The sequence below is a fragment of the Mus caroli genome, chromosome 9 (assembly GCF_900094665.2).
Source record: "Mus caroli chromosome 9, CAROLI_EIJ_v1.1, whole genome shotgun sequence".
Classification (NCBI taxonomy): domain Eukaryota; kingdom Metazoa; phylum Chordata; class Mammalia; order Rodentia; family Muridae; genus Mus; species Mus caroli.
The window spans coordinates 90,127,731-90,139,189 of NC_034578.1; positions in this window are offsets into that span (position 1 = coordinate 90,127,731).

Here is an 11,459-nt window from a genome sequence, read left to right on the forward strand (position 1 = left end):
AAACACAATGCAATTTTAATGTACCCAAGATATTCTAAAATACATTGAGACAGTAGAGGAACCAATGCTTCTGATGAGTTCTTGTAGAGATTTTATGAAGGTGGTTGAATGTGAGATATGCCTTCAAAGATAGGAAGCATAGAATATCCAAAGGGACACTGAAGGCTGTTTTCTCCTGATCAAAGAGAAGGGTGAGAAAAAAAACCCAACCATACATAGTTTCCTAGAGTCTTAAAGAAGGGCTAAGCCAAGAGCAACAAATTGGAACCACCNATAGTTACCTAAGATGCTATGGGTGGTGATAACATTTAATCAAGGGCTTCTAAGTAGAAGGTTGCCTGGATTCTGGCAGCCACAGAATTGGACTAAAGGGAAATTTAGAATTTTAGCAATACCAATTAAGCAATTATTCCAAACACCTGATAACTAATACCATGTCAGAAAAGATGAGAGAGAAGAGAAGAGAAAGTCCTTTCCCTCTTTTCTAGGAGACGTCATGGGTGGCCTAAGAGTGTGGTATCGACCTTTGTTGGNATAGCAGTTATACAAGGCAGGGAATAAGATGAGTGTGGAAACTGGAGGGTGCCCCTAGGGAATCACGAAGTACATACCAGTAGTTGACATGTTGAATCAGAACCAGGATTGTGCTGGAAGCCAAGATGAAAATATAGATGTGACCTCAAAAGGGAGACTGTGAAATCTGAAGAAGATGTGGGATTCACAGAGAACTGCACGTGTTTGTGTGCTATTCATTTAAGTCTCACACACCTGGACAAATATTTTTAAACATTACCTATTACAGAGATTCGATATTAAAACCAAATGAAGCAAACCTGAAGGAGGACAGCCAGGAACTATTCCTTAAAACTCTCCACTTCTATCGTAAGAACTTTGAAGATAGTGAATGGCTAATGGTTAGTGTGGTGATTTGAATATGCTTGGCCTANGGAGTGGAACTACTAGGAGCTGTGACCTTGTTGGAGTGGGTGTGGCCTTGTTGGAGTGGGTGTGGCCTTGCTGGAGAAAGTGAGTCACTTTGGGGGTGGGGTTTGAAATCCTTCTCCTAGAAGGCCNGCAAGCCAGTCTTCTCCTGTTTGCCTTTGGAACGAGATATAGAACTCCTCCAGCGCCATGTCTGCCTGGATGCTGCTATATTTCCTGCCATGGTGGTAATAGACTGAACCTCAGAACCAATAAGCCAGCCCCAATTAAATGTTGTCCGTTATAAGAGTTGCCTTGGTCATGGTGTCTCTTCTCAGCAATAAAAGTCTAACTAAGACAGAAAAGTAAGTTCCTGACACAAATTACTCATCTAGGAAGAGGGAACCTCAATTGAGACAATGCTTCCACAAGGTTGACTTTTAGGCAAGTCTGTGGGAGCATTTTCCAGATGAATGATTGATGAGGGAAGGCCCATCCCATTGTAGATGAGGCTACTCCCTGGGCAGGTGGTCCTGGGTTGTATAAGAATGCCATCTGAGCAAGCCATGAGAAATAAGCCAGTGATCAGTATTCTTCCATGACCTCTGCTTCAGTCTCTGCCTTGGGTTCCTGCTTTGGGAATCTTTATAATAGATTGTAACCTCTGAGATTAAATAAACTTTTCCTCTCCAAGTGGCTTTTGAGTCCTGGTGATTATCACAGCAACAAAGAGGACACTAATAACAAGTCTGAAGGNTCAGACATCATCTGCACACGCTTCCCTCTTTTCATTTGGCCTGGGCAAAGGGTGTTCCCTCTTAATGTAGTTAAGAATTAGTGTACAGTACCGCACATATAATGCCGCATATGCTCCTTTATATAGGCCATTAAAAGATGAAAAGGGCAATTGTGACTGAAATTTTGCCTCCTTGCTGATTTTAGAACATAATTTCCCTGTCAGATGCAATATTGAATGTGCACCAGGAATATAATACTATATGCACAATTCAAGGAATAGCAGCCAAAAACTAACCATTACTCCAATGTGCGTTTACTAAGGCCATAACAGATTCTAGTGAAGTGTCTGCCGGATGGCTACAATTAATTATATAAAAATGTTACTGCAGTGAGTCTTTTTGGACATCCTGGTAAGACCCAAGATCCTGAAAGGATGCTTTTCATTGAGATGGTGGCTGTCATTAGAAGGTGTGGATGTGTCTACATATCTAGGAAGTAGCTAAAGTTGAAAGGAAGGGTGTATAACCAGTACAGAGCAATTCATCAAATTCCCTGGGAGCTCTCCTCAGGACTCACAGGCTTCTCGCCCCTTCAGACATCACATTCTGTTCCAAGCTATCTCTACAGAAGTGACCTCTTGAGCCCAAGCCTTCCTTTTCTCTTTCTTTATAGTTCCAGTTGGGGATGGAAGCCAGAGCCTTGCACACACTAGGCAAGAACTCTGCCGTAACTCAGCTACAAGCCTCTCATTAAAAGGTTTCACTGGCTTGCCCAGAACGGCTGTGAACATGACCCTATTGCCTCAGTCTCTTGAGCAACTGTGACTGCAGGCTTTCACCTTCCAGCTGGGCCTACATTTGGTTGGCTTCTCTATCGGCACTTGCTTCCCTGACCTCTCAGCCCACGGTGTTCTATCTATACTGCAGCCCCTACACTAGTGAAGCTAGAAGACTGGAAAAACTATATCCCAATACATATTAATAACAAAGCCTTTGTCCCCACATTCACACAAAAAGGAAATATTCTTTCTCTGTAGACATACCTTTTATATTCCAGTTCACCTGACAGTCATTAGGTTTGTCAGGACCCGTAATCACAGTGCCCAGAGGAGACAGGGCAGTGTAGTACACAGTGTGTCTGGAGTGGACTGGAAGTAAGCCACAGGCTGCTGTCTGTCTGTACTCATCACTCAGCCCACAGACCCAACCTGGGGCTCAACATAAAAGCACGACGTGAGAACTTGATGACCAACAGGTTTCCCACACAGGCACTTGTACAAAGCAGCCTTAGGCAGCAGTGCATAGAACTGTGAATAAAAACAATGGACAGTTTTAAAATAAAATCCAAATGTCAGGCATAAGAAATGCATTTTTCTTACTTTGCTCTGAAAGAATGCACCAGGGAGCGATTCAGCAAATAAAACCTGTTGAAAATATGAACCTTCCTGCAGGCCTGTTTCCAGTGGGACATTAGCTCAGGCTTGCAGTAATGCCTCTATTAATGAAGAGAATGTGTGCCTGTGACACACGTATTCATCAGGTTCTCATAAGCAAGGGCGAAAAATACAGAGGTGCTGGCTCCAGGATTTCATAGAGGATGGTATAAAACATGACATGTGTTATAAACGTGTGACAAAATACTAGAGAGGGTAGCATCAAACCTACTGTAAGTAAAACAATGGGACTCTGAAAACTTAGTGTGGATGCAGATGAGAAGAAATNGTACTAAACGATGTTATAGAAGACAAGCAGGANTCATCCCCTGCCATCAAGAGATGTGAGAGTTTGACGCTTGTTGGTTGGGAAGGCTCCCTGCTTAACCATACAAGGGTATCATGGGCTTCAATCAGACCCTGGCTTGTTCCTGGCTGCAGCTGTTACCGTTGTGGACCGGGAAATTGTATAGGATGGGCTGTGGGTAGTGTTCTTGAGAAATATACTGGATCATTGAGTCTCCTTTTCATCCCACTTCACCTCTGTGTCAGGACAGATTGCAGAGCCTTATACAGGCCTGGGCTGGGCTCTACTATTCAACCACACACCAACTCCTCTCTCCTTGTTCTGATAGGAGTAATTCAACTTAACTCTCATGGCCTGGTAGGTAATGGCTTGATTTTCTTATATACCTTTCCCTCCACTATGAGAACATGGGGTTATGGAGAGAATGTGGAGTTGTAGGCCAAAGTATTGTGTTGGCATGACAGTCATTCAACACACTCAAGAGGCTACAGCTCAATCAAGAGCTAAGAACTCAAAGGCCACGGGAGTCAGCAGAGGTTAGTAAAGCCACGAAGGGGAGGAAAATTCCATTGGCTACAGAAGAAATGCAGGCCTTGTTTGTGGAGAGTCTGGCCATCACCAGCTTTGCCTGGGGAAAAGCCTGGGTGGTTACGAATGCTGGAAGTGCTTCTTGTATTTCAAGGGATACACAGAGTCTGATTCTTCCATGTGAAAACATGTTTTTAAAAGTTGGTAATTATTAAAGCAAACAGAAGGAAACTGTGAGAACAAACAAAGGAGTTTTGCCATCTAAACTCCACACAGACCAGTATCTTAGAAGCTCCACAAAAGGCATTCATTCAATCAGTAGAACTTGTCAGGGCCTCCTCCATTCCTGCAAAGTTGAGCGTGAAGAGAAAGAGAAGGACTGACTTAAGAGAAGTAAAGGCCAAAACAGGTGAGGTAGATCTTGAAGGCCTCACATTTTGCTAAATAATGTCTACCATTATTTAGACAAGGCATGGAGAAGCTTTGTGGAGACTTAAGCCTGACCGCAGGCGAAGCTTTACTTCCCGTGGTCTCAACCCAGCCGACTCCAACATACAAAGTTGTCATAGTTGTCACCGTCAAGGTATCACACAATGTGTTTCTTGGAACGAAGTGTGTTTATAAATCACGTTAAGTTCTGACAACGCTGATGATACTTCCAAGACGTGGCAGACTGAATGTGGTTTTGGAGTCTACAGCCCCAACATCAACAAGAACCTGAGAAGACTGGTGTTTCTGTAAGGAACTAAGCTGTCGCCTGCAACACAGCCGCAATTTACTGCGGTGCTCCCGCCAGAAGCCTGCGGAAAGCTGTCAGTCTGAAATGTTATGAACATAGCAGCTGTCAAGGTCACGGGAAGACACTCCAGAAGTTCCTTTCACTGTTCNTTGGTAGGCAAACCATAAATCACTCGATGATTTTTAAGAAAACCTAAAATTAACAGTTGCTATCAATCGATTCCAAGAGAACAGCGTTTTGCAGATAGGAAGATTCTTGCAACATTCATTAGATGGCAAGAAACAGTCACCATGACATTTCAAAGGGCTCACATATCCCTCCATAAAGTGTGTGTGTGTGTGTGTGTGTGTGTGTGTGTGTGTGTGTGTGTGTGTATTTCTAGGCATGTGCATGAGGGATTTTAGTGTGTAAATAGAGAGTGTTTTCCTAGAGAAACAGGAAACATTCCTATGGCTTCGCTGTGAATTTTTAAAGCAGGTAATGCTTGCTTACATGCTTTTTGCACTCTGTTGTAAATTTATTTTCCATATAAATAAATATTATCTCATTACCAACCATCTCCACTAGAATCTAGCAGACCATGAAATAGGCTTCTGAAGACCTCGCAATACACTTAGGCTCAGAAAAATAAAATAAAAAGGATCGTTTTGGCTTCTTGCTTAAGAACTCGTGGAAAAAAATACAAATTTTACATAACAGCTTGGAGAACATATACTGTATAATCCTTTCCAGCCAGAGGCAGTTCTGAAAAGGAAAGCAGATTGCTAATAACACTGGAGACGAAGTCACTTTCCATTTCTGCCTCCGCCTTTGTCTACCTGCCCAATATTTTGAGCTCTTGCATCTTTTTTCAATAATGCAAAAGAGTCCATTCACTTAGCTGAGGAAGCAGTCCAAGGAGTCATCCCGAACNTTAAATCTACTCAGTACTAAATACTAANGAATGATCAATCCACTCTCCCCACTTACTCCAAGTACATAACGATGCCCAAGTATAATGTCAGTAAGAGCATTACATAACACAAGAGCCACATTCTAGATTCCATGTTGAAACATCAATAAAAATGCCAAAGAGGTGGGTGTATACTCCATTAATTAGGGTAGAGATATCCAGTTACCCAATAATAACCATAGCAAATGCTCANGGTCNAATATAAAGACATTCATTTAAATCTTTACTTAAATTACATAAATTATGGCTGTTGTTTTTATAAATATATCAAAAAGTTGAGGTGTCCAGAGACCAAAGTTTGAATGGAACATTTAAGTACCTTCCCAAAGATCCATTATAACGTCATATTTTTGCCAGAACTTCGACTGAGTGGGCTGTGTATCTCCACAGCACTAATCCTACTGCCTGGCTTAGGAACTGGCAGATGCCCAAGGACTGATGCAGGAGCCTGGCACAGCACGACTGGTCAGTTTTGATTGGCAGAAAGCACAGTTTGGGAGGCACAGCAAAGCACACAAAGGCACACTTGTCTTCCATGTCTCAAGAGCCCCAGAAAAGAAGCAGTGTGAGAGTCCTCGGGTGCTTACACAGCAAAACCATCAAAGCTCCGAAACATGAATGAACTATGCTGATATTTGAATTTATCAGGACGTGAAAGTTTTAAAAGAACTTTGAGCTCATACTTGAGGGGAAAAATTAGTCACCAGTTAAAGCAGCTTGATTTGATATGGTGTTTCTGTTGCTTATTAGAGGGTGTTTATTTTAGGCAGTCATATTCCAAAGTCAAGGGTATCCTTAGCTATGTGAGGAATTTTGAAACTCTGTGTGTGTGTGTCTGTGTATGTGTGTGTATCTGTGTGTCTGTGTGTATATCTGTGTGTGTGTGTGTGTGTGCATGTGTCTGTGTGTGTATGTTTAAATTTAAACTTAGAGTGGAGTCAAAAGAATGATTGTTGTGACACTTGAGCTTCTGGTTGGTGGAAACACATTCCTACAGAGACGGCTGGTGGGAGTGCAGAGCTTTGAGAAAGACCCAGTGGAGCTACTTCTGCTTCAGAGCAATGTTCTCACGATCACGATCACGCAGGGAGCACTAGAAACCATGAACATCCTGGGAGGGGACCTGACAAACAATTCCCAAGCAGGTGGCTCCACTCTCTAGTCACTCCCAAAATATTCAACTGGAACTTAACATCCCAAAGAGCAAATGCCCCTATGACAGTAAACAGGATGCAGGAGCATAGAAAAGCAGCCTCGCCAGGAAACAAAGATGTCACATCAGTGAGTTAGTATCCATGAGAGGGAAGCAGAGGCTGGGGAGGCTGGGCAAGTAGAGCCCTTGTCTAACATACACCAGACCTTGAGTTCCATCCCCAGTCAGAGGAATTTGGGTGTGGGGTGGCTCTAGACTGAAGCCAATAGGTAACATCACAATTGAGTGCAATCTGTATGCATCATCCCCTATTAGGAGTCTCAAGCACACACACACACACACACACACACACACACACACACACACACATCTAGGAAATAACACAAAATTTAAATGTGGATTTAGTAGTAGATAGAATAAAACAATTTTTATTGTATTTTTAGTTTTGATAGTAAAACTATTGTTATGTAGAAAAATTGCCCTTATTTTATAAGAGCTGCATCTCGAAGTACTATGAAATATTACAGTATGATAATTTACTTTTTGAAACTTCAGAAAAAAATAGATGAGATGAATATATGAAAGATGTTAGCCATTGTAAACTATAAATGCTGAGTATATGAGTGGCCATCAACAGTATTCACTTCACTTTGGATGTACTTTGAGATTTTAATGAAACTGATTATGAGCAAACAAGAGAAAGCTAGCAAAATTTTTAAATTGATTTTATATTTTATTTATTCATAGAAAAAGAACCTTTGTATTCTATGTGCCTCCTTTTCTGTTTGAGGAGTCCAGAAGAACTGCTGGTTTCATACTGATCCATTTTTGACTTTTAGAGACAGACTTGTAGCTCAGGCTGCCTTTGTACTTGAGATGGAAATGAGGATGACCTTGAACCTCCAGTCCTCCTGCCTCTGCCTCCCCCCTAGTAGGATTACAGGGGTGGCCTCCAGACTGGTTTAACCAAGGCTTCACACATGCTAGGCAAGCAAGCTATCATTTGACCTCTACCCTGTCTATGATTATACTTAATTTTCATGTTTTTCTAAAGGTAACTGATATCTGCCTTGATTTAGCTTTAACTTAGTTTTATAGAACATTCAGGAGTATGTTTTTTCCTTCATTGATATTCAAATTTATCACATGACCTAAATTTCCTTTACAGATGTTTTAATATAATTATGTATGGTTTGGTTTGCACTACATTCAGCTTCTTATACTTCTTATACTTCTCATCCTGAAGATGTATATATATATATACAAACACACACACATATATGTGTGTGTGTGTGTGTGTGTGTGTGTGTGTGTAGGCATTTCCCTACCACTCAACAGCTGAAGATCATTTCTACAGAGATAATATACGGTTGCTATTGGTTTCCCCCACCAGTCCCAGTGGGCAGCCATTTTAGTTTGCAGTTCTTTTTCCTCCAGTGATTGATTGATGATCTTTTTTTGACACAAAATCCTTAAGGTGGATTATCAGAAATAGAATTGCTAAATTACCAAAGAGTTTAATGTAATAAGAAACAGAAACAATTTGAAATGCACAGGTGGTGCTCTTATGTAGCCACAGGTAGTCACCTTGAGACTGGAGGTAAGAAGGGACTGCTTTCTGAAGGTGAGGCCAGATCAACANGCAGCTGGCTAACTTAGCACAGTCTTATCTCTAGGCCTCCTTATGTTCCTGATCCTGGCACTGGCCTAAAAGCAGGAAAAGAATTAAAAGAATATATTTTGAAATTAAGTTTTCTTTTCATCTTTATTACAAATGTAAACTGTGCTCATGACAGCTGTTTTGAAGAGCACTGTAATATACCATGAAGGCAGCAAGACACTTAGATTATCACCTCCAAAAATGACCACCAGTATCCACCGCCCTTCCTTATTTCAATTGGACACATACATTTTAATGCATGCAAGGTGTTTTATATGCAGATTTCTTCTCTCTCCTTTAACAGAACCCAGATGTTATGGTTTCTTTCTAAATAGCAATATTGTTCTATTTTTTTCCAACCACAAGATAGATTAAACAAATATCATGAATTTGAGAATAAGGAAAATTTTCAAGAAATACCTAATTATCTTTTTTTTTCCCACTAGGTAAAGTCCTGGTTGAGAAGCCACAAAGAGGAAAACACATTTGGTAGAGAATTAGCAAGCAGTATTAGGACTGGAAGCATGACTCCAACATTCCCTGGGGCCTGGGACAGAGAGAAATGGCAACAGAAACTCCCAGGCTTCCAAGCTACATAATGCTGGTATACATTTTATAACTCCACTCTGCTGGGGAACTAGCAAAACTCTGTCCTGTGTATGACTAAGTAGAGAGGAAAACCTTGGTACTTGCCTGAGTGGTTTACGGTTCTGTGTCAAGTGAGAGAGAGAAGTAAGAGAGATGGCAGTGTGCCTTGGGCTAAGGATTATCTTCTGGAAGGAGATAAATCGAGGATACTGGGTTGAGAGTTGGGAGGAAGAGTCAAATGTAATGGAAGAACTGAGGCGGGGGATCTGGATATGTGAACGTGCCTGGTACAGCAGCACAGGCTAACTTAGAATAGTCAAAGGTCATTCTGAGTAGATTTAAAAGACAATTTTGAAGGCTGCGAATATGACTCATTTGGTAGTGTGCTCACCACATAAGCATAAGGACCTGAGTTAAGCTCCCTGGCACCCACATACAAAGCCAGCACAACAGCACACCCTTGTGAACCCCAGTATGGAGGATGTTGAGTCTGATAAGATATTATAACCTTTTCAAAAAAAAAAAAATCTCAGTATGAAGCCTCACTGGCAGCCAGTCTAGCTGAACTAGAGAGTTCTACGTAAAAAGATCCAACACTGAACTATGGCTCAGTGCCCTTCCAGTTTCCTAAACAGATGCATGGATACCAAAAGCAAACACCACATACGTGCGTGCGCACACGCATACACACACACACATACCATATACACACACATACACACATACACACATACACACATACACACATACCACACCCCCACACACACACAAACATACCACACCCCACACACACACATACCACACCACACAACACACAATTTTTAAAAGGAGCATGTCACAAATGCTGAAAGACTATGAAAGACAGCCAAATCCCAATGAATTTTAAACCTTACAAATGATAGTGTGAGTTTTCAAGTAAAATAAACTAATATAATGAAGGCATTATTTTTTTTAACACATGTTATGTNCTATAGTTTGAGCTGGGTGAAAATAAAATCTCAAAAAAAAAAAAGGTTACTTATCTCTAACTACAAAAGAGCTGAGTTCTTTATCATCAGACACAAAAGAAGAGTGAAGTNCACAGATAATGTTAGGAGAGAAAGACTGGAGAAAGACCAACAGGAACTAAGCAAGCTTTCCTCTCATGGCAAGAAGAAAGCTATACTACCAAGTAGAAAGAAAGAAAAAAGAGGAAATGTGGGAGAAAGACCCAGATAAGAGGGGCTCAGTGTGGGGTATTCACATTTGAGCAGGTGTGGAACTTCTATTGCCATCTGGAAAGAGGCACTTGGTAAGAAGTACTCAATGAGATCTGACAAGAGAGAGTCCATGCAGGACTTTGTAAGTAGCTGTAGAATCCCTGTCCTAGCTGACAGATACACATTATGTGGGACAACTGCTTAAGCATCCTCTAAGTGTAGGATGGGCATCATCTCTGTCTCCTCCTCAGGTACACATTTATGTTCACACTGACTGACATCCTACACTTCCTCTCTACATTCTGATGTCATTTTCATTAAGAAGATCTACAAGTCAATTTCAAAGAGTATGAAAATGAGTTCGGGATAACTGAAGGATTTGTGCTATGCATCTGAATGTTGGCTATTACTTCTCCGGAAAAATCAAGACAGATCATTTAAACATCATGTAAAGTATTAATGTATTTTTGTCTCCACTATCTGACAACACATGGAAGACTTAAGGAAAAAAAAAACCTCATTCCCATGACCAGTGACATCATAGGTCCTCGGCGAGAATTTACTGGCATTGTTTTCCTAGGCGGTCATGTCAAACACCTTCCGATTGTTACGACTGTATCCATGGGTTTGTGCTCCTTCCAGCTTTGGGCACAGAAGCTTCCCTTTGCAATGGGTAATGGTTACTGTTCAAAGTGCCGAGAATGAGTGACTGTGAACATATGTTTTAAACGAAACAGACTTAACGATCTTTAAAGGCTGCTACATCCAAGGACCCCAATGGAGGAGTTAGGGGAAGNACTGAAGGTGCTGAAGGGGCCTTATCTGGCATCAATGGGAAGGGAGGCCTTTGGTCCTGTGAAGGCTTGATTCCCCCANTGTAGGGGAATGCTAGAGCAGTGAGGTGGGAGTGTGTGGGTGGGTAGGAGAACACCCTCATAGATGCAGGATAAGGGGGGATGGAATAGGGGGTTTGCAGAGGGGAAACAGAAAGGGGATAACATTTGAAATATAAACAAATAAAAATATCCAAATAAAAAAAGAGATTCCATTAAAAAAAAAAAAAGCTGCTGCATCTAGATTTAATTACACAAAACCCAAGTGTGAGCCCCCACTGCCCAGTCCCCCTCCCATCAGCCACAGTATGAGTAAGTTCAGCTGAGCTTGCTCCAGCTGTCTCCTATACATAACGCAATGCTGTTTCTGCTGCATCTCTAATTGGCTTGACATAAGGTCATGTGACAA